Source organism: Palaemon carinicauda, chromosome 38, assembly GCF_036898095.1.
Source record: "Palaemon carinicauda isolate YSFRI2023 chromosome 38, ASM3689809v2, whole genome shotgun sequence".
Classification (NCBI taxonomy): domain Eukaryota; kingdom Metazoa; phylum Arthropoda; class Malacostraca; order Decapoda; family Palaemonidae; genus Palaemon; species Palaemon carinicauda.
The window spans coordinates 15,572,286-15,593,400 of NC_090762.1; the positions used below are offsets into that span (position 1 = coordinate 15,572,286).

The window sequence follows — 21,115 nt, forward strand, 5'->3', positions numbered from 1 at the left end:
AAAATACTGTAATGCCATCTACCTGTAACGGGTGAAAATTAAAATACTGTAATGCCATCTACCTGTAACGGGTGAAAATTAAAATACTGTAATGCCATCTACCTGTAACGGGTGAAAATTAAAATACTGTAATGCCATCTACCTGTAACGGGTGAAAATTAAAATACTGTAATGCCATCTACCTACAAAGGGTTGAAACTTGAATTACTGTAATCAGTGTTGCCAGGTATGGGGATTTATCCCTAGAGTTTGGGATTTTGGGTGTCTGATGGGGATATTCTGTTCAAATTTCTATGAAGAAAAAAAGACGAGTAAACTTTTATATTGTTGCAATTAATTTGCTTGCGCTTATATGAAGTATATTGAGTAATTTCTATTTTAGTAAAGCCTGCGTGATCAAGACAGAGGAGAACATATTTGTGGAAATGGGGATTTTTAGGTTGTTTTGGGGATATTTTATGAGTTTTGGGAATTTTTATACTAACCCATCTGGCAACACTGACTGTAATGCCATCTACCTGCAATGGGTGCAATACTGAAATCAAGTAGTTTTTCGTCTTCGTGATTTGCGGTACCATGGAAGTTGAGGTCTTCTGTACGATCTACAGTTACAATTATCTAAGTGTTTTATCGGATTATCCTTATCTCATCAGACAATTTAGTTATTTCTTACGAGAATTTCATACGTAAGTACTGGTAATATAAGGGAGTAAAAAGTGTTAGTAGAGAATAGATATGCTAAGAAGATTACCTTTATGTAGACGGACTTCCCTTGTATAATTGCACAAATATACATTTAGGATTTTATATATGTAAAGAAATGACAACTTTACTAATTTCTAACAAAAATACGGCCATAATTAATAAGTGTTACGAAATTTTGTAATTAAATCTATAGGAGTCTAGTATTTTAGTTAGATTATTTGTGAATGGTATTATTGTAGTCTATTACAGGGTAATGTAACCTAAGGAAAAAACTACTTTTTCTTATAGAAATAATTACACTCCGGAAATGACACTCGTTCACTTCGCAAATGAATAGTTTCAGAAATATATATATATATATATATATATATATATATATATATATATATATATATATATATATATATATATATATATATATATATATATATATATATATATATATATATATATATATATATCCTATGATAATGGGGTCCCCCATTGGGAACTCGGGGTTTTGGGTGTGAAAACGAAACAAAACGTGATTATTTAACACTCTTGAGTTTTGTAAAAGGGTACAGGACCTAACAACCCTACCTAACCTAACCTAGTAGCTCCCAGGTCACTACCCTGAGGTGGGGGGGGGATCCCCCTTAACAGGTCACAAACCTTCCCAGGTCAAAACCCCAGCCTGGATGGTCAAACCTTTGCAGATCACAAACCTTTCCAGGTCATTAAAATATTACATCGCAATAAATATGAAAAAGTAAATAATAATTTATTGCTTACATTATGATTGATACGGGTAAGGTTGGGGGTCATCGGGATCCTTTGCCACCTGGTGTTATTGTGGAGGGCAGAAGCAACTATGTCTCCTATTTGTCTGTAATCTTCATAGAAGCGTTGCAGTGAAAAATGTGATGGTTTTCCCTAAACACCATCTGAGAATCGCACTTGATACATAGCAGTACGAAAGCCACTTAATATGACAATAAGGCAATACATGTACTGTTGGCATTTTCTGCTTCATCTCTATCACCTGACAAAACAATGTCTCATCCATTGGGATAATAACCTGATTCTGCCTTAGTGTTTTAGCCACATTTTTGCATCTAGGCACGACAGTATTGAGTATAGTACGAGTACCTAGGTCATGGGCAGGTGCCTGGATAATTGTGATGAAACCGATTCTTGTTGTCTAGAGTAAGATTTCACTGTACTGTAACTGGTTAACGCTTGTCGTCTTGGGTAAGATGTCACTGTAACTTTGGTTGAAACTTGTCGAGTCCTCCTTAATGTGTGTCGCATCATGATGCTTGAGAAAGAATGCCATGTCTTCAGCGGTATCTGTTTTAAATTATTCTTTGTTCCGCCGTAATTACAAATCCTCCGCTATTTATAGGGGTATTACTTTAGGCATAGCTGAAAGATGAGCCATGATAATTTTAGTAAGGGATAACTACCCCATCCGCTATGTAGCCGGGGGGAGGGGGGGTAGACTGGCTAGTCTGCTCACTCACACCTCTCGGCTGAGTACCCACTTTATTATATGGCTCGGTAGAGGACGGACATGCTGCCTCTTTCTCTAACAAAGACTTGCCTTAATTGTTTTTCTGTTTAGTTTATTCTTTTGTGTGTGTTTTTATCTTTGTACATATATATATGAGTGTATATATGTATATAATGGAAACATACTCGTATGATGATAAATACTTGTAACTATAATTACAGTTGACAATGTATGCGGCGGTCTCCGCCGTAAGGGAGTTGTCATTGTGTTAGTACTACTGCTCCCCTTCCTTGCCACCCTCCCCTGCGTGGGTGGCCGGCAGTTCCTCAACACTCCTGTGAGCTTATTTCAGTGTTTAGAGTTGAAGTTTATAACAGTTCCGCTCCCTTTTGAGGAATTCTCTTACAAGGAAGGCGACTTATTCCCCGAATAGTTCATGTTATACAGCGGAGTTATGAATTGTAATTTATCACGACTTTTATTTCCTTTTCTAACTGATAGCAGCGATGTAGAAAGCAAGGCCATTGGCCTCGGCCGCTTCGGTCTATGTTCTGCGCTTCCTGTGGCAGGTAGTAAGCTGCCCACCTTACGAGGTAGCACTCGTTGCTGACCTTCAACTTGAAAAAGGCTTGTTGATGAGAAGCATAGAGTGCTGCCAGGAGGTTCGCCTCCAGGGGTTGGAGAACCTTCCCTTACGAGTACAGTAAGTGTTAACCTTCCCAGAGTTGGGCTGCCTCTCCCTTCCGAGGGAGAGCTTCCCTACTTCAGCTGTTCAGCAACCTTTCCTCTTTCGGGAAGAGTTGCTGACTGCTCGTCGAGATCTACTTTTGCTATCTCATTGCCGAAGACTGTGCTTCTTCCCTATGAGTTGGGGAAAACCATGTCCACGTCTTGTTCCTTCATCAGGAGGAACTTCTGTCTCGTTCGCGAGAGAGATCTTTACGCCTATGCTTTCTTCCCATAGAGCTGGCGATGGCCTTCTGGAGAACTTCTCTCTCGTTTGCAAGAGAGATTATTACGCCTATGCTTTTTTCCATAGACCTGGGAGAAAGCTTGTCTTAGGCGATATCCTCCTTCGGGAGGTACTTCTCTCTCGTTCACAAGAAATATTGTTCAGTGACCAACATATGTTGTACGCCTACACTTTTTTCCCATAGAGTTGGGAGAAAGCTTTTTCTAGGCGAGTCCTCCTTCGGGAGAACGTTCCTGTTGTTCGCGAGAGAAAACTTGTGCTCGGCTTTTGTGTTAGAGCTGCGGGTTGTTGCAGGCGCTGCAGCCTGTCGGTCATGCCTTGAATCTGTTTCCGAAGCCAAGGAGTTTGCTGATCCACCAGGGGTGGTGGCAAAGCCTTCTCTGAAGCAGGTTTTCCCTTCGGGAGAACGAGTCTCGTTCTAACGAGAAGACCACCTTTTGGCATTGGCGTTCCCCTTAGGCTTATGGTTCTCCTCCAGGGGCAGAGTGAGAGCCTTGTCTTAAGCGACGTTCTCTTTCGGGAGAACAAACCTCCCCTGCGTAGGAGGTTTCTTTAGAGCTGGATCAGTGTCCCCCTCGGGCAGAGTCTGCTCTACGTTCCTCTCCGGAGGATCGTAGGGTGGAAGGGTTTGTGACCCCTCTTCCATTGTGGACGGTCTCCTCCTCGTGCTGTGAGGAGACTTCTTTTTGAACCTGCTGGTTCTCCTCACGGTGATCGTGAGCCTGCGGGTTCTCATGACCTTAGGAGTCCTTTGGGCTATGTCACGCTGGACATTTGGGTTCGCGCGACCTGGAACCTTGGGGTTTCAGTTAAGCTGAGCCTTCAGGCTCTCATAATGATGGTTACGCTGAACTTCTGGGCTCTCGTAATGATGGTTATGCTGAACTTCCGGGCTCTCGTACCTTCAGTCATGCTTACCCTTCGGTGTCTCGTGACTAGGAAACTTCGGTTTCCTGTTGCGCTAACCCTTCGGGGTCTCGCAATGCAGGTTACGCTGATCCTTCGGGCTCTCGTGTCTTTAGTCACGCTGACACTCAGGTGTCTCGTGACAGGGAAACTTCGGTTTCCCATTCCGCTGATCCTTCGGGGTGTCGCAACACCGGTTACGCTGAGCATTCGGGCTCTTGCGCCTATAGTCACACTAACCTTTCGGGGTCTCATAGCTGGGACACTGCAGTTTTCCCGTTACGTTGACCCTTCAGGGTCTCGTAACATCAGTATCGCTGAGCCTGTAGGCTCGCGTGCCAAACACTACGCTGAACATTCATGTTCTCGTAGCAGGGAGTTTTCTCCTCGTCGCGCAACCTCTAGGGGTTCACGAGATCACGCTGTACCTTCTAGTTCTCAGGACCCTCGTCATCAAGAGTTTTACTCTTATGACATGGAGTCTTAACGACTCTCGTTGCATAGTGTGTTCGCTCTAGCGCGTCCAGTGCTACGCTGAACCTTCGGGTTCTCGTAGCAGGGAGTTCTCTCCTTGTCGCGCTACCTCTAGGGGACACGCGGTCACGTTGAATCTTCTGGTTCTCGTGACCCTCGTCATCAAGAGTTTTACTCTTATGACAGAGAATCTTTGGACTCTTGTCACGTGGAGCGTTTCCGCGCAATTAGCTCTACGCGTGCGACCATCTCGGTGCGTACGACCAACTCTGCGCTATATACATCTTACAATTAGAACTAAGTTGTATACCCATATCCCTTACTGAAACCAGGTTATTCAGTACATTTCTTGGCTACTTTCCTGTAACCAAACATATAGCATTTATGATCTGCCTTCTTATGGGTACTTCTTCCTTTCTCCCAATGGGAAGTCTTAGTCTCCTACAATGACATTGACTGGAAAATTCTTATAAGCATATCTTTTCCCTAGTAGGGAACATTCAATACTTATGCTAGTTTACTGATCGGAGACGAAGAAGTATGAACGTTTTCGTCCTAAGGAGGAGGAATCTTCGTCACAAACGTTTTCAACGTTTTCCAACTGAGTTCCGGACTTGACTTTAGGTCGGGCTACGCCCGTATGTTTGTTTGATATTACTGCTCCGTAGTAGACTTTTTTATGCTTATTACCCATCCAACAATAGATTGAAGATACGTTCAGCTTCGTCCCTGAGTTTGTTGCCAAGACTCAGAATCCAGGAGTGCCAGACCTTAGGTTTGGCTCTTTCCAGGTTTCGAGTCTCCTTTGTGTAACAGATGACCCAGACCATCTCCTACTATGCCCAGTGAGGAGTCTGAGGTTGTATCTTAAAAGAACAGCTGCAGTTCGTCCCCAGGTGCGAGCGCTATTCGTGAGCACCGGGAAGACGAAGAGGAGGGTCACCAGGAATACTATCTCGGCCTGGATTCGCAAGGTGATACATCTGGCCTTGAATCCTGACCCTTCTCCGTCACGTCGCCCTAGAGCGCATGATGTCGGGCATAGCTACGTCCCTGGCCTTCAAGAAAAATTATTCAGTGACGTAGGTCCTTCAAGCTGGGGTGTGGAAGCGTCAGACTACCTTCACGGCCCACTACCTGCAAGACGTGACACACAGGAGAATCGATACGTTTTCTATCTGCCCTGTGGTGGCTGCACAACAGCTGGTCTAGCCTCAGGCTCCTTAATGGACAAGTAGCAGAAGGTTGAGGGCATTGTTACCTGGTTTTACTCTGCGTGAATGAAAAGATCTGTCTGGCCCTTATTCTTTTCTTCATCCTCTCCTCCCTTGGAGAAAGCAGCATCCTGGGTTTTCTGCACAGCTGACTTTGAACCCCTGCAGGTAAGCTATGCTCCCTTGTGTTCCTAGTGTTTTAAGTGTAATACTGTCATGTCCCCATACCCTGATGGGGTGGTATTGGGAGAGTCCTAGCCTAGATTTCCATCTGAAGAACTCCAGGTCAACTTCCTAGGACGAGTCACTTCTCACCTTCACACACAGCTTATGTAGGCCCCAGCAATTTCACAGCATGCTAGCGAGGAACAGGGACCCCTTATTTCTTGAGTACTTACACACTCGAATTTGCAGTCCCCGGGCAAGCCAAAGCCAGTATGGCAGGGACTTACCTCCCTTCCTAAGGGTTGAGTCGCCCCATGTAAATAGCGTGGTTTGTATTTTAGTTACGGAACAAATGACAAATTCGTAGATAATTTGTATTTTTCCTAACTATACAAACCTTAGTTATTTACACACATTTGCCCGCCAGCCCTGTCCCCCGGGATAAGTCCTACCTCTAAGCAAAGTGAAGCATTCACCGGTGTGTGTGGGGGGCCGGGTAGCTAGCTACCCCTCCCTACCCCCCACTAACTAGCGGCGGGGTAGTAAATCCTTGTTAAAACTCTTATGGCTCGTCATTCAGCTACGCCAAAGTAATTACCCCAGGTAAATAGCTAAGGTTTGTATAGTTAGGAAAAATACAAATTATCTACGAATTTGTCATTTTTCCTAGTATACAAACCTGAAGTTATTTATGCAAATTGTCCCTCCACCCTATCCCCCGAGAAGTCCTGCCATAAACCAAAGTGGTTACTTAGCCGAGAGGTGTGAGTGAGTGGGGTAGCCAGTCTACCCCACCCCACACCCGCTAACTAGCGGATGGGATAGTTATTCATCGCTAAAATGATCATGGCCTGTCTTTTAGCTACACTGAAAGTAATACCCCTATAAATAGCTTCAGGTTTGTATACTAGAAAAAATACAAATTACTGTACTTCCAAATTTGTTATATCACACCTTCTATTGGATTTTGGACAGGCCTTTACTTTTAACCTTGCTGGAAAGAGCATCTCCATCACTTTAGGGACTTCAAAGCTTTCCTTCTTGGATGACCATAAATATTTCATCATCATGTCTCCTTGTGGACTATGTTGCTGCCCTGCCAAACCAGTGTTGAATCATTCATGTCAATACTGTATTGTCATGGGTAAAATGTCTACTGTTAATCTTCCCATGCACAAAGTTGAGTGGAGTCGCACCATTACCATTTGGTGTGTAGCAGTATCTGCTCTAGCAGTGTCAAGTTTTGATATTATTAATTATGTGCCCTGCTTTGCGAAACATATTCACCAACTCTATGATCGTGTTGCTTGGTGCAATGTACTGGCTAGTCCCACATGCATTGGTTTCCAGTGCTTTCCTCTAGTCACTTTGACAAGATCTTTGGTCTGCATATCAGCTTCCTCCCTTTTGACTGTGACATCACCATTTGGGCCCTCTTCCAACTGCCCATGGACTCCTAAAATCAATCGGATGAACATAAACATACTTTCATGGACATTTTCTAATTTTCTGCTCATTGACAGTGTGTTCCTCTGCATCCTCATGATGCTAGGAATGTAACCATATGTTCATCTAGTAATAGAGGATGTAATAAAGCATATCCTCATAAATCCAAAGTTTCTCTGGAGTTCTCTAAACTCTTGGCCAGGAACCAACAAAATAGAACCTCGCCCTACGCAAATAAGAACCATGTGCCTTATGCAAGAGACAACCCATTAATCGTCCAGATAGACCCCGTCCTTACTCTCGGGCTGACGATCATAATTATCAGGATAAGCATTCTTCAGAACACTATTCTTTTACAGAAAATTCTTTTACAGAAAATTCTTTTCAGGTACAGAAATCAGATAAGGTGCGTTGATAATTTCCCCCTTCCCGAGGATTACTTCTCCATTAGATGAAGAAAAACTGTTCGGCATGCAACGAAGATGTGGCCCTCGCCGTAGACATTCGATAGGATAGAGTTTTGAGAACTCTCCCATCTCATAAAACAAGTTCCGAGAGAGACTAACTACTGTTTTCCAATCCCGACCTAGAAATAAACGCTCATGATGGGAGTGAACTGGACTCCTCTCATTTCTTCTCCGCCGCCTGTTCCTTTTATTACTCAAGGGAAAGGTAGGATGTTGGAGGAGGAGTAAAGAGCTCTGCTAAGACAGAAATTTCTCACTGGGACATCATTACTATTGATAACTCCCAAGAAAATCTCTGTTTGAGCACAAGCTTTGCTGATGTACCTCCCCATAAGGCCTTGTGTTGTGCTTGCAAACCTATCATTTTATTAAGATCATGAGCCGAAATCCACACCTTAAAAGGTTTGGATGAGCCTCCCTTAGCGCAGACTGCTAATAAACTGTGCAGCATCAATGATACCTTCCCGCTGTCTCAGAGCCTCAGACTTTGGTTTAATGTGCCTTTTTCCAATCAGACGAAGGACACGAGTGCTTAAACTCACAAGTTGCCACAACTGAAGACTTGTTAAAAGCGAGTAGATCGTTGAAATTTCTACCACTACCTCTGCTTTGGTAGAAATTCTTTTACCCCCCCCCTCCAACAGAGACACCTTCTCCTCCTACAGAGGGACAACAGCCTGGGAGGCAGAATGCTGGACCTAGCTTTCGTCTAAGAAGCCACCCCTCAGTTCGAAGAGAACGTGGTGGCAGAGGTTCACACTAGGGAGGATTTGTCCCCAGCTTACCACTAGTGGGGCATGCCTACAACGCACCTGCCAAAGGAGGTGGCAGGACTTAGGGACCGAACTTTTGATGGTAGGACACATGAGTTCATAAACTCACAAGTTGCCACAACTGAAAATTTGTTAAAAGGGAGTAGATTGTTGAAATTTCTGCCACTACCTCTGCTTTGCCAGAGATGCTTTAAGCCCCCCCCCCCCCCCCCTCCAACAGAGACGCCTTCTCCTCCCACAGATGGACAACAGCCTGGTAGGCAGAATGCTAGACTTAACTATCCTCCAAGAAGCCACCCTCAGTTCAGAGAGAAAGTGGTGGCAGAGGTTCACATTAGGGAGGCCTTGTCCCCCAGCTTACCACTAGCGGTGCATGCCTACAGTGCACCTGCCATAGGAGGTGGCAGGACTTAGGGGCTGACCTTTGGACGGTAGAAGTCTTACGTTCAGGATACTGGATCCCCATCATAGACTGTCCATCTCCTCTGATCATGAATTGGATCCAACCATATTATATGAAAGGATCATCAAAACATCTACTCCTACCAGAGGAAGTCTCCCAATTTCTAAGCAAAGAAGCAGTGGAGGAAGTCTTTGATGACTCTCCAGGATTTCTCGGCAATCTCTTCCTGATAGAGAAGCTGACGGGAGGTTGGAAACCCATCATAGACCTTTCCCTCTTGAACCTTTCTATTTTACAAACAAGGTTCAAGTTGGAGACCCCAACCTCCATTTTGCAGGCTATCAGGAGGAACAACTACATTCTGACTGTAGACCTGAAAGATGCTTACTTTCAAGTCCCCATCCATCCTGCCTCAAGGAAATACCTAAGGTTTCCTTTTCAACAAGCTGATGCAGTTCAGGGTGCTGTGCTTTGACCTGTCTACAGCTTCCCAGGTCTTCACTAAAGTCTGTCCTTCTCTCAGTCTGGGCACATGCCATGGGCATCAGGCTCTTGAGATACCTAGACGGCTCGTTTCTTTTGGCAGAAGCCTGAGCTCTCTTGCTAAAACACAAAGACCTACTGCTGGATCTGGGCAAGGAGTTGGGGATCTAACTGAACCTGCAGAAGTCAACCTCGTTCCCAACCAGTCCATCAGGTATCTGGGCATGGACATACTCTGTGCAAGCTAAGGCCTTCCCTGTTGCAGATGGAGTGGCAAGGCTCAGGAGTTTGGTAGCAACTTTCCTGAAAGAGAACCTCCTGTCTGCTCTGATGTGGCAGAAGTTGTTTGGTCACCTCTCCTCGTTAGAGAAACTTGTCTACCCGGAGAGATTGCATCTGCGTTTGGTGCAGTGGGCTCTTAGGACCCAGTGGTCACAAGTATCAGACCATCATGCAACCCTGCTACAAGTACCACATTAGGTGATATTGGACATCCTGTGCTAGCTGAATGAGGAGAACCTGCTAGTGGTAACACCCCTGCAGGATCCTCTTCCACAGATCTTTCTGCTCATAGATGCATCTCGCCAGAGTTGGGCTACTCATCTAGGGAGGGAACAGATCTTGGGCCAATGGTCAGAATATCTGAGCATAAAGATAAACTTCCCAAACTTCCTGGAAATGAAAGCAGCACAACTAAAATTACTCCACTTCGCAAAAAGACTGTCAGGTCATTCTGTGGTATTGATGAGACAACTCCATGGGAATGACCTAAATGTAAAAGCAAGGAGGCGTAGCCTTTCTCCTATTATGCAACTTACAGTAGAGATTCTCAAGTGGGTACAGTCCCAAACGATCGCTCTCTCGGTGAGGTCTATCCCTGACGACGGTTGATTCAGGATAGTCTTTGATTGGCAAAGAGATTTGTGTCTTTGTGGAGTTCCCCATCTCTGGACATATTTGTCACCTAACTGAATCATAATCTCCCGGTGTATTGCTCTCCAGTCCCAGATCAAGCTGCAGCGATGGAATTTGCATTTAAGCACTCATGGGATGATCTAGACTTTTACTCCGTTCCATTGTTCTGTCTGATTTGTCAATTACTGAACAGAATCAGAACATCCAAGGGAGTAAGCTAGTGGCCACAAAGTGGCCAACAACTAAGTGGTATCCAGACCTACATGAATTCTCAGGGAAATACCAAGAGAACTTCCAGAATGGCCAAACCTGCTACTCCAATCTCCCATAAGAAAATTACATGATGCAGTACATTGCCTGGAAGACTTCTACACCTTTCCATCGTTCTGTTTGATGTGTCAGTCACTGAACAGAATCAGAACATCCAAGAGAGTCAGAGTAATGCTAGTGCCCTCAAGGTGGCCAGCAATGAAGTGGTATCCAGACCTACTGGAACTTCTCAGGGAAATACTTAGAGAACTTCCAGAATGGCCAAACCTGCTTTGCCAACCTCACATAAGAAAATTGCATGATGCAATACATTGCCTGTCCCTTCACGGCTGGAGACTATCCATCGTCTCCTCCAAAAGAAAGGCTTCTCAAGAATAACTGCAAAGCAGCTTTCCAGATACATCCAAAAGTCCTCCGCAGCAGTTTACCAGGCAAAGTGGAAAATCTGTGATTGGTGTCGTAGGGCGAATATCACTTCACTCAACGCCACTATTCCCCTGATTGCAGACACTAGTGTTCCAAAGGAACAAGAAGGCCCTTTCAGTCACTGTGATGAAAGGCTACCACTCATCCCTAAGCCAAGTATTCAAACTGAGAGGACTGGACCTTTCAGATTCTTAGGAACTCTCAGCCTTGATAAGGAGTTTCGAGCAGTCATGCTTTCCTTAAGAACTAAAACCTCCCTCTTGTGATATGACCAAGATCCTATGGGCCTTGAAGAGACCCCTGTATGAATATATGCATAAAGCCTAGGACAGAGATTGTTCCTGAAGATGGTTTTCCTTCTTGTCTTAGCTTCAGCTAAGAGAGTGAATGAACTGCATGGTATATCTTAACTGATGTTACATTCCAGAGGATGGAGAGACCCATCTTTGTCTTTTGTTCCCGAATGTGTGGCCAAAACCCAAAATCTGGGTAATAATGATATCAGATGTGACTCTTCATGATCTTGTCTCTCAAAGAGGTAACTGATGACCTGGATGACATATTACTATGCTCTATAAGTGCAGTACGTAAATATTTAAAGAGGATGCAGTACCCTAGGCCCAGAATCTCCAATCTGTTTGTGAGCACTGGGCATTCTAAGAAGAAAGTTTTCAGAAACACCATTTCTTTTGTCTATCTATATACCAAGGCACTTCCCCCAATTTTGGGGGGTAGCCGACACCAACAATGAAACAAAACAAAAAGGGGACCTCTACTTTCTATGTTCCTTCAGCCTAATCAGGGACTCAACCGAGTTCAGCTGGTACTGCTAGGGTGCCACAGCCCAACCTCCCACATTTCCACCACAGATGAAGCTTCATAATGCTGACTCCCCTACTGCTGCTACCTCCGCGGTCATCTAAGGCACCGGAGGAAGCAGCAGGGCTTACTGGAACTGCGTCACAATTGCTCGCCATTCATTCCTATTTCTAGCACGCTCTCTTGCCTCTCTCACATATATCCTCCTATCACCCAGAGCTTTCTTCACACCATCCATCCACCCAAACCTTGGCCTTCCTCTTGTACTTCTCCCATCAACTCTTGCATTCATCACCTTCTTTAGCAGACAACCATTTTCCATTCTCTCAACATGGCCAAACCACCTTAACACATTCATATCCACTCTAGCCGCTAACTCATTTCTTACACCCGTTCTCTCCCTCACCACTTCGTTCCTAACCCTATCTACTCGAGATACACCAGCCATACTCCTTAGACACTTCATCTCAAACACATTCAATTTCTGTCTCTCCATCACTTTCATTCCCCACGACTCCGATCCATACATCACAGTTGGTACAATCACTTTCTCATATAGAACTCTCTTTACATTCATGCCCAACCCTCTATTTTTTACTACTTCCTTAACTGCCCCCAACACTTTGCAACCTTCATTCACTCTCTGACGTATATCTGCTTCCACTCCACCATTTGCTGCAACAATAGACCCCAAGTACTTAAACTGATCCACCTCCTCAAGTAACTCTCCATTCAACATGACATTCAACCTTGCACCACCTTCCCTTCTCGTACATCTCATAACCTTACTCTTACCCACATTAACTCTCAACTTCCTTCTCTCACACACCCTTCCAAATTCTGTCACTAGTCGGTCAAGCTTCTCTTCTGTGTCTGCTACCAGTACAGTATCATCCGCAAACAACAACTGATTTACCTCCCATTCATGGTCATTCTCGCCTACCAGTTTTAATCCTCGTCCAAGCACTCGAGCATTCACCTCTCTCACCACTCCATCAACATACAAGTTAAACAACCACGGCGACATCACACATCCCTGTCTCAGCCCCACTCTCACCGGAAACCAATCACTCACTTCATTTCCTATTCTAACACATGCTTTACTACCTTTGTATAAACTTTTCACTGCTTGCAACAACCTTCCACCAACTCCATATAACCTCATCACATTCCACATTGCTTCCCTATCAACTCTATCATATGCTTTCTCCAGATCCATAAACGCAACATACACCTCCTTACCTTTTGCTAAATATTTCTCGCATATCTGCCTAACTGTAAAAATCTGATTCATACAACCCCTACCTCTTCTAAAACCACCCTGTACTTCCAAGATTGCATTCTCTGTTTTATCCTTAATCCTATTAATCAATACTCTACCATACACTTTTCCAACTACACTCAACAAACTAATACCTCTTGAATTACAACACTCATGCACATCTCCCTTACCCTTATATAGTGGTACAATACATGCACAAACCCAATCTACTGGTACCATTGACAACACAAAACACATATTAAACAATCTCACCAACCATTCAAGTACAGTCACACCCCCTTCCTTCAACATCTCAGCTTTCACATGAAATTATCATGAAAGCCTACAAGTCCACAGGGGAAGCCTTTCCAAGCCCCCCCCCCCCCCCACCCCCCCACCCCCCCCCCCACCCCCATCTCAAGCACATGATATACGTGGTCTTGTTGCAACTTGTTATTCTGCAAAAACCACTCGGTAGCTTAAGTCCTAAAAGTAGGAGTCTAGAAGAGACAAACCACTTTTACAAACCAATACCTTAAGGATTGCACACACAGGTCCTTAGACACCTTTTTCCATAGGATTCATTGTCGCAGCACAAACAATAGTCTAATCTAAGCTCTCATGGAACTAGTAAATGGTTCTATCCCAGGCATCAGTTATTCTGTGCATTATAAGGGTGTTAATGAGTTTAAAGGCAAATGGAGAATTTGATCGAACTTGTAGCCCTGTCTTAAAATCTTGTTAATGCAGGTAAGAATATCTTGTTTGGCTTATGTAATGATGATATATTGCATATATTAATATTATAGGCCACTTACTGTCCATATCACTTCACCCTGGTTGAGTTATTTGGAATAGAATGGAAGGCATTGTCTCGTACGAGGCGGTTGCACTATTCTCAAATAATTCACTTTGATCTTTTGTTATTACCCTAGTAATTGTATCTCGGGAATAAGGGCAGACCTACTTCCTCATGGAGACTTCCTCCAACCTAAGGAAGACCCCATTAAATGACTTGGAAGCTAGTATCCTTTTAGGAATAAACTACAAATTTTATATAATTTGCATTTTTCCTAGCTATACAAATGTGAGTCATTCACCAATGGTCCCACCTCTGCGGCCCTGCAAGTCTTAACCAGAAGTATTGCGGGGGAAACGCTTGATACAAGTGTAGTCCATCATGCGCAGAAGTTGCCCAGCAACCCAGCATAGCTTAATCTACCAAATTTCTTTTTGATTGTCTGGCTGTAGAAAACAAAACTACAGTAGAAGTAACCCTGTTAAATGACTCAGGTTTGTATTGTAGCTAGGAAAATACAAATTATATAAAATTTGCAGTTCTACTGAAGAAATTTATTTTTGTGAGGTAACATTTCTGCAGCCTTTTCCTGGTGATTTATGAAATTACATATTTTGATTACCTTAAAATTGCTCTAAATAAGCTACAAATGTCATATGAAAGTCAAATTAATTTAGGTAAAAGTATCCCTATTTGTCCCTGCCAATGATATGTCTAATGAATTAGTCAAATTTTATAATTTCAGAGATGTTTCTTATTTGCCTGATCATTTAACACATTTAATACAAGCTATTATACTTTAAATACTGGGGCCTTTTGAAACCTTTGTTGAAATATTTATACTTTTATTGCCATCAAGTAAGCTGCTGTTTTATGATTCAATTAATGGCTCCTTTTCTCTTTCAGAGATTTGGTTAATTCCATTTCGTTGGGACATCTATATCAGGAAAGTTAACTTGGGTTTGACAAGTCTGAAAGTACCTCAGCATTAGTGGGATTATATATCAGCCCAGCATTATGATGGATGAGCCTCCCACCTCCCATCCTCACCAAAAGACGATAAACACAATTGCACAGTAAAAATTCTTCATTATTGATCTTTGGTAAATTTTAGTAGTAATAGTATTAACAATAATTAAAATGAAGTAAATCTTGAGTGATGATTGTAATAAATGTAATACTGTAATATTAATAGTCTTGATTATTTCATTGATATATTTTGCATTTAGTATAATAATTATCAATATTATAATTATTATTATTGAACTTACTGTGTTCAGTATGGTATCTTGTTCATGGGTAGGTGCCTGGATAATGGGCATGTAACTGATACTTGTCATCTCAGGTAAGATTTCAGTAACTTTGGTTACAGCTACTCTAGGCTTCCTGAAGGTCTCCCTCATCCTGACACTTGAAAAAGAATGCCATGTCTTGGGCTGTAGCTTTTGCTACTGATTCTTTCACATCTGATTTTTTGTACCACTCTTCATTTGTACTTTCTATGGATTTTAGATGCCTCTCTTTCTACCCTACTTTAAAAGTGTTCCATCACTTTAGGAACCTCAAGGGATTCCACTCTGGACGACAATGAATCTTTCATCATCATGTCTCCTTGTAACCATGCTATTTGTGTTGCATGTTACTTCCATAAAGTGTTGAATCCTTTGTCAATATTGTCGCAGGTAAAAGTGTACTGTAAATCTTACCATGCACAAATTTAAGTAGAGTCACAGTTCCATCTCCAGGATCAAATTTAAGTAGAGTCACAGTTCCATCTCCAGGATCCCTAGTGGGTAGCTTTCTCTCTACCATACCAGTGTCAAGTTGCAGCAAGCTGTGGTAATTATGAAACAGTTTCACCAAATCCTTTTGATTGTGTTGCCTGGTGCATTGTTCTGTACTGACTAGTCCCACGTGCTTTGGTTTCCAATGTCACTTAATGACAAGATCTTGGGTTGGCATATCATCTTCCTTTGTTTAAACTGTGACATAATCTTCATCATTTGGGCTTCCGTCCAACAGCCCATGGACATCAAAAATTAATCGGGTGCACATAAAAACACTTTTCAGGGACACAGTATCATTTCCTCTTCATTGACAACGCATTGAGTACATTTAGTGTGTGCCAAGATGTCTTCTATTATGTTCAGTGTAACACGTATCATCCGGAATTCATCATTAGGAGAGTGATATACAGACAGTATGATATTCTTTTGTGCTCAGAAACTTTGGTTTCTAAAATGAGGCACTCCTCTGAGTTCCTTTTAATTGGTTTTAAGAAGCCAATAATGTTGAAACGTGATGCCATCCCTAGGGCCAGGGGAATGGCGGTGTATATTAGGACAGAGTACCCTGCTTCTCATAAGTCCTACTATCAATGTGGATGTCATGAGATTCAGGTAATAAAAGTTTGTGGCAGGCATAACAACTTTTATTTGTGTTCCATTTACCAGAATCCAGATATGGATGATTCTATCTTCGAATGTCTTCTTACCATTATGGCTAAGACACAAGATGATGATAGAAAGGCTTCCTTTGTCTTTGTTGGTGATTTTAATGCTCACCATAGGGAGTGGTTAAGTTTTATATCTCCTACCGATCGCCATGGCTTAAGAGCTTTAGACTTTGCCTCGGAATCAGGCTGTGAGCAAATCATAAATGAAGCTACTCACAGGTCTGGTAATTGCTTGGACCTCGTATACAATGACCCCCCTGGCGTTATAACTAGTAAGGTTGGTTCTCCAGTCGGGACATCTGATCATACCTTGATTTCATTAGTAGTGAAGACTGAGTAGCCTGTCCCTGATGTATCATACTCTTGGAAAATTTATATGAAATCTCAAGCAGACTGGAATGGGATTTTGCATGATCTTTTCTGCTTGAATTGGTCACAATTTTATAGTAGTGTAGATCCTGTTGTCCCTTTGAATGAGAATCTTGTCAACATAATTGATAGGTGTATTCCTTGTCGTGTGCTAAGGTATCGAGTGAAGGACAAACCGTGGTTCAATGATGATTGTAGACTTGCTTATTTGGAGAAGCAGGAGGCCTATTATCTTTGTAAGGGTAACAGATCAGATTTGACCTGGAATAACTACACTCGGCTTCGAGCTGTTGCTCAAAGAATTTATGCCTCAACTGAAAAGGAATACATAATTAACCATGACAGAAACCCTTTCTAGTACAACTCAGGAACATAAATGGTGGTCTACCCTTAAATCTGCACTCTTTAGTGTAGATGCAACAGTTCCTCCTTTACTAAAACCAGGTGGCTCAGTCACTCACTGTCCAAAGGAAAAGGCAACCCTTTTGTCTGATGTTTTTGACAGTAAACAGAGTAATGTAAAATGTGAACTTCCTCATTCCTTTTTTCCTGGGGCTAAACTAACTAGTTTAGCTTTTCGATCTCATGAAATTAAAGCTCTGTTGATGGACCTTGATGCTTATGGAGGTGTAGACCCAAATGGTATTTGTTCCGTAACCGAAATACAAACCACGCTATTTACATAGGGTTTTCTTTCGGCGTAGCTGAAATGACGAGCCATTAGATTTTTAACGAGGGTCAACTACCCCCCGCTAGTTAGCAGGGGGTAGGGAAGGGGTAGCTTGCTACCCCTCCCCTCCACACACCGGTGAGTTGTCTCACTTCACTTTTGGCTCAGACGAAGTACAGATGTTGCTGTTTTCGTCCTTGTTAATGACAGCCTTAATTTGTGTTTTTGCTTTTTCTAGTTTCTGTGTGTTTGGAAGTTGGCCTCGACCGTTATCGTCGTTATGCACAAGTTCCCTGGACTCGCTGGCCACCCTTGTGGGACCTTCATGTCTGCGGTGGACACCGATCCTCACACCCTTTGCCCGCAGTGCCAAGGCCGACGGTGTGATAGGGAGAATACTTGCAGTGAGTGTAGGGAGTGGTCTGCGTCCCAGTGGGAGAAGTTCGGCCGTCGGCGTAAGAAGAAGTCCAAGAGAGACTGTTCTCCTTCAGGGGCAACCTTGAAGAAGGAAGGCTCTAAAGACTCCTCTTCCGCTGCCCGAACTCCTCCGAAGCTCCCACTCGATCGGTCTCTCCTGAGAGACTGCCGAGTAGTAGCACAGGCTCTAGTGGCGTTTCCCGACCTCGGGGTGCGGGAGAGGGCGTTGCCTCCCTTAGCGTGGCAGTTCCTTCTTCTCGTCCGGGGGAGGATAATTTGGAATTTGATGAATATGACCAAACTATGTCTAATAATGATTTGTTCCAGCTTTGGGCTTCCTTGGGGCTTAAGGGCTCGCCCTCCAAGGAAGCCCTGTTTGACCTGATCCAGTTGGGGGCTGTGGTCAAACAGTCGCCGGTAGATAGGTTCCAAACCCGGCCGCGATAGCTGAAAATCAGCGAAGTAGGGACACCATATTTACGTATTTATTTAACATGTATATTCAGACTTTTAAAACCTTCCCTTTACGTAGTACTGTTAACAAACTACCCTTTAATGTACAGAACACTTAATGCATGTACTACAGTACCTTAAACTAAAACAGGCAAAAATATTAAAATGTTAGATTATTAAAGTAGTATAAAAAAATAAAGATTGTTACTGTACTCACCACGAAAGAAGTTGAAGAAAAACTTGAATGATGATGGCGATGAATTTGCTGCACAGTAGAAATGATGATGATGATGATGAAGCTGATGTCTTCTACTGTGCAGCCAATGTTAGTATTTTACGTCTCTTCAGACGGAGGTGTCTTTTCCTGGGACACCTCTTCAACTTCTTCCTGGGACACTTCTTCAATTTCTTCTGAAGGCATAGTAGCAGGAGGAACTGGCTCTTTTTTGCGAGGTTGGAAGAACATTGTGATTGGAAGTTGCTGCCGCATCTTTCTAATGTTCGCATCGTATTTCTTAATGTAGTGAACGGTGGATTCATTCACTCCAAAATGGCGGGCTGCAGCCGCGTAACTTCTGCCTTCTTTCAACATATCGAGAAGTGTCACCTTCTCAGCAATCGTCATCATTTTTCTGTGGCATTTAAGCTCTCTACCAGCCTTAGTAGAAGCAGAACACTTGGGAGCCATTGTAGGGGTTAAACAGAAAGTTCAACAAAAAGTTCAACTTCAAACAGTCACGCACAGCACAGTTTAAAGTTACACAGTAACGTAGCAGCATTTACCCGGCGAGAGAGCGGCAAACAAAGTGCCCGCGAGAAGATGCTACTGGTCAGAGAAAAGCCAGGCTGCTGCGGATCGGAGAAGCGGTCAAAACACCAATCACAGGCTAGATTACAAAACTTGGGAGCTGATTCGTCATCTATTAGCACTAGAACCAATCACAGTCCGTCTTACATGCTACGTAGTAGTTACAAATTCAAATACAAGGTATTATATATGCTTTACGTACGCTATTTTACGCTTGTTTTGTTGTGGGATATGTACGCTTATTCGAGATGTGATTTTTGCAACAAAGAACATTATTGGATGCAGTACTACGTATACAGTACATACAAAAGGTTCATGGAAAAGATGCACATCCATTACATTTGTAGTAGATATATTTCTTTTATATTTTATATTTCTTTTATGATATATACATGCGTAATGAAAAAAGTCCGCGAAGTCGTGAATCCGCGATGGTCGAACCGCAAAGTAGCGAGGGCTCACTGTATTCCAGCAATAGCGGAGTTCTTTGTATATTTGCGGGAAGAAATGCGCCTTTCAGTCTCGGCAGTGAAAGGCTATCGTTCAGCCTTAAGTCTAGCCTTCAGGCTCAAAGAAGTGGACATTTCTTCCTCGCTGTACCTTTCCCTACTCATACAAAGTTATGAACTTACCTGCCCTCAGTCTGAAATGAGACCTCCTCCATGGAACGTGGTTCGAGTTCTCAGGTCTCTTAAGAGACCTCCCTACGAGCCATTACGCCAGGCTTCAGATTACCACCTAACTTGAAAGAAGGTACTCCTACTAGCTTTGGCCTCGGCCAAGTTAGTCGGTGAACTTCATGATCTCTCTTATGACATCGCCCATTCAAGGAGATGGGGAGAGGTAACGTTCAGATTCGTCCCTGAGTTTGTTGCTAAGACTCAGAATCCGGGAGTGCCGGACCCTCAGTTCGACTCTTTCCAGATTTCGAGACTTCGTTCTGTAACAGATGACCCAGACCATCTCCTACTGTGTCTAGTAAGGAGTCTGAGGCTATATCTCAAAAGAACGGCTGCAGTTCGTCCCCAAGTGCAGGCATTGTTTGTGAGCACTGGGAGAACTAAGAGGAGGGTGACCAAGAATACCATCTCGGCATGGATTCGTAGGGTGATCCATCTGTCCCTGAATCCTGACCCTAGTCCATCACGTCGCCCTAGAGCACATGATGTCAGGGGCGTAGCTATGTCCCTGGCCTTCAAGAAGAACTTTTCAGTGATGCAGCTTCTACAAGCGGGGCTGTGGAAGCATCAGACGACCTTCACAGCCCACTACCTGCAAGACGTGACCCACAGGAGGCTCGATACCTTCTCTTATCGGCCCTGTGGTGGCTGCACAACAGCTGATTTAAAACCTCAGGCTCCTTAATGGACAAGTAGCAGAAGGTTGAGGGCATAGTTACCCGGTCTTAGTCTGCATGAATGAAAAGGTATGTCTTGCCCTTATTCTTTTCTTCATCCTCCCCTCTCTTGGGGAAAGCAGCATCCTGGATTCTCTGCACAGCTGACCCCGAACCACTGCAGGTAAACCATGTTTCCTTCTGTTCCTAGTATTAAGCTAATACTGTTGCGTCCCCATACCCTGACGAGGTGGTATTGGGAGAGTCCTAGCCTAAAGTTTCCATCTAAAGGACCACAGATCAACTTCCTAGGACGAGTCACACTTCAAACCTTCACACACAGCTTACGTAGGCCGCAGCCCTTGCATAGCAAGGTTCTAGCGAGGTGCAGGGACTCCTTATTGTTGAGTGTTGACACATTCAGATACTGAGTCCCCGGGCAAAGCCAAAAGCCAGTACTGGCTGGGACTTGCCATCCTTCCTAAGGGGTGAGTCACCCATATTAAATAGCGTGGTTTGTATTTCAGTTACGGAAAAAATGACAAATTCGCAGGTAATTTGTATTTTTCCTAATTATACGAACCTTAGCTATTTAATCAAACTTGCCCGCCAGCCC

General features: G+C 43.5%; 1 long non-coding RNA gene across 3 annotated transcripts in view; it reads left to right on the plus strand.

Moving 5' to 3' along the window:
• The window catches only part of LOC137630433 (uncharacterized), a 109,082-nt gene that overhangs the window by 34,743 nt on the left and 53,224 nt on the right, over window positions 1–21,115 (plus strand). For 2 of the 3 annotated variants that reach the window (XR_011041708.1, XR_011041710.1), the window contains exons 1-2: window positions 534–686; window positions 14,898–15,094. This is a non-coding gene — a long non-coding RNA (uncharacterized lncRNA). Of the gene's footprint in view, window positions 1–533; window positions 687–14,897; window positions 15,095–21,115 lie in introns of those variants that run through there. The other variant, XR_011041709.1, reaches the window with a different exon arrangement.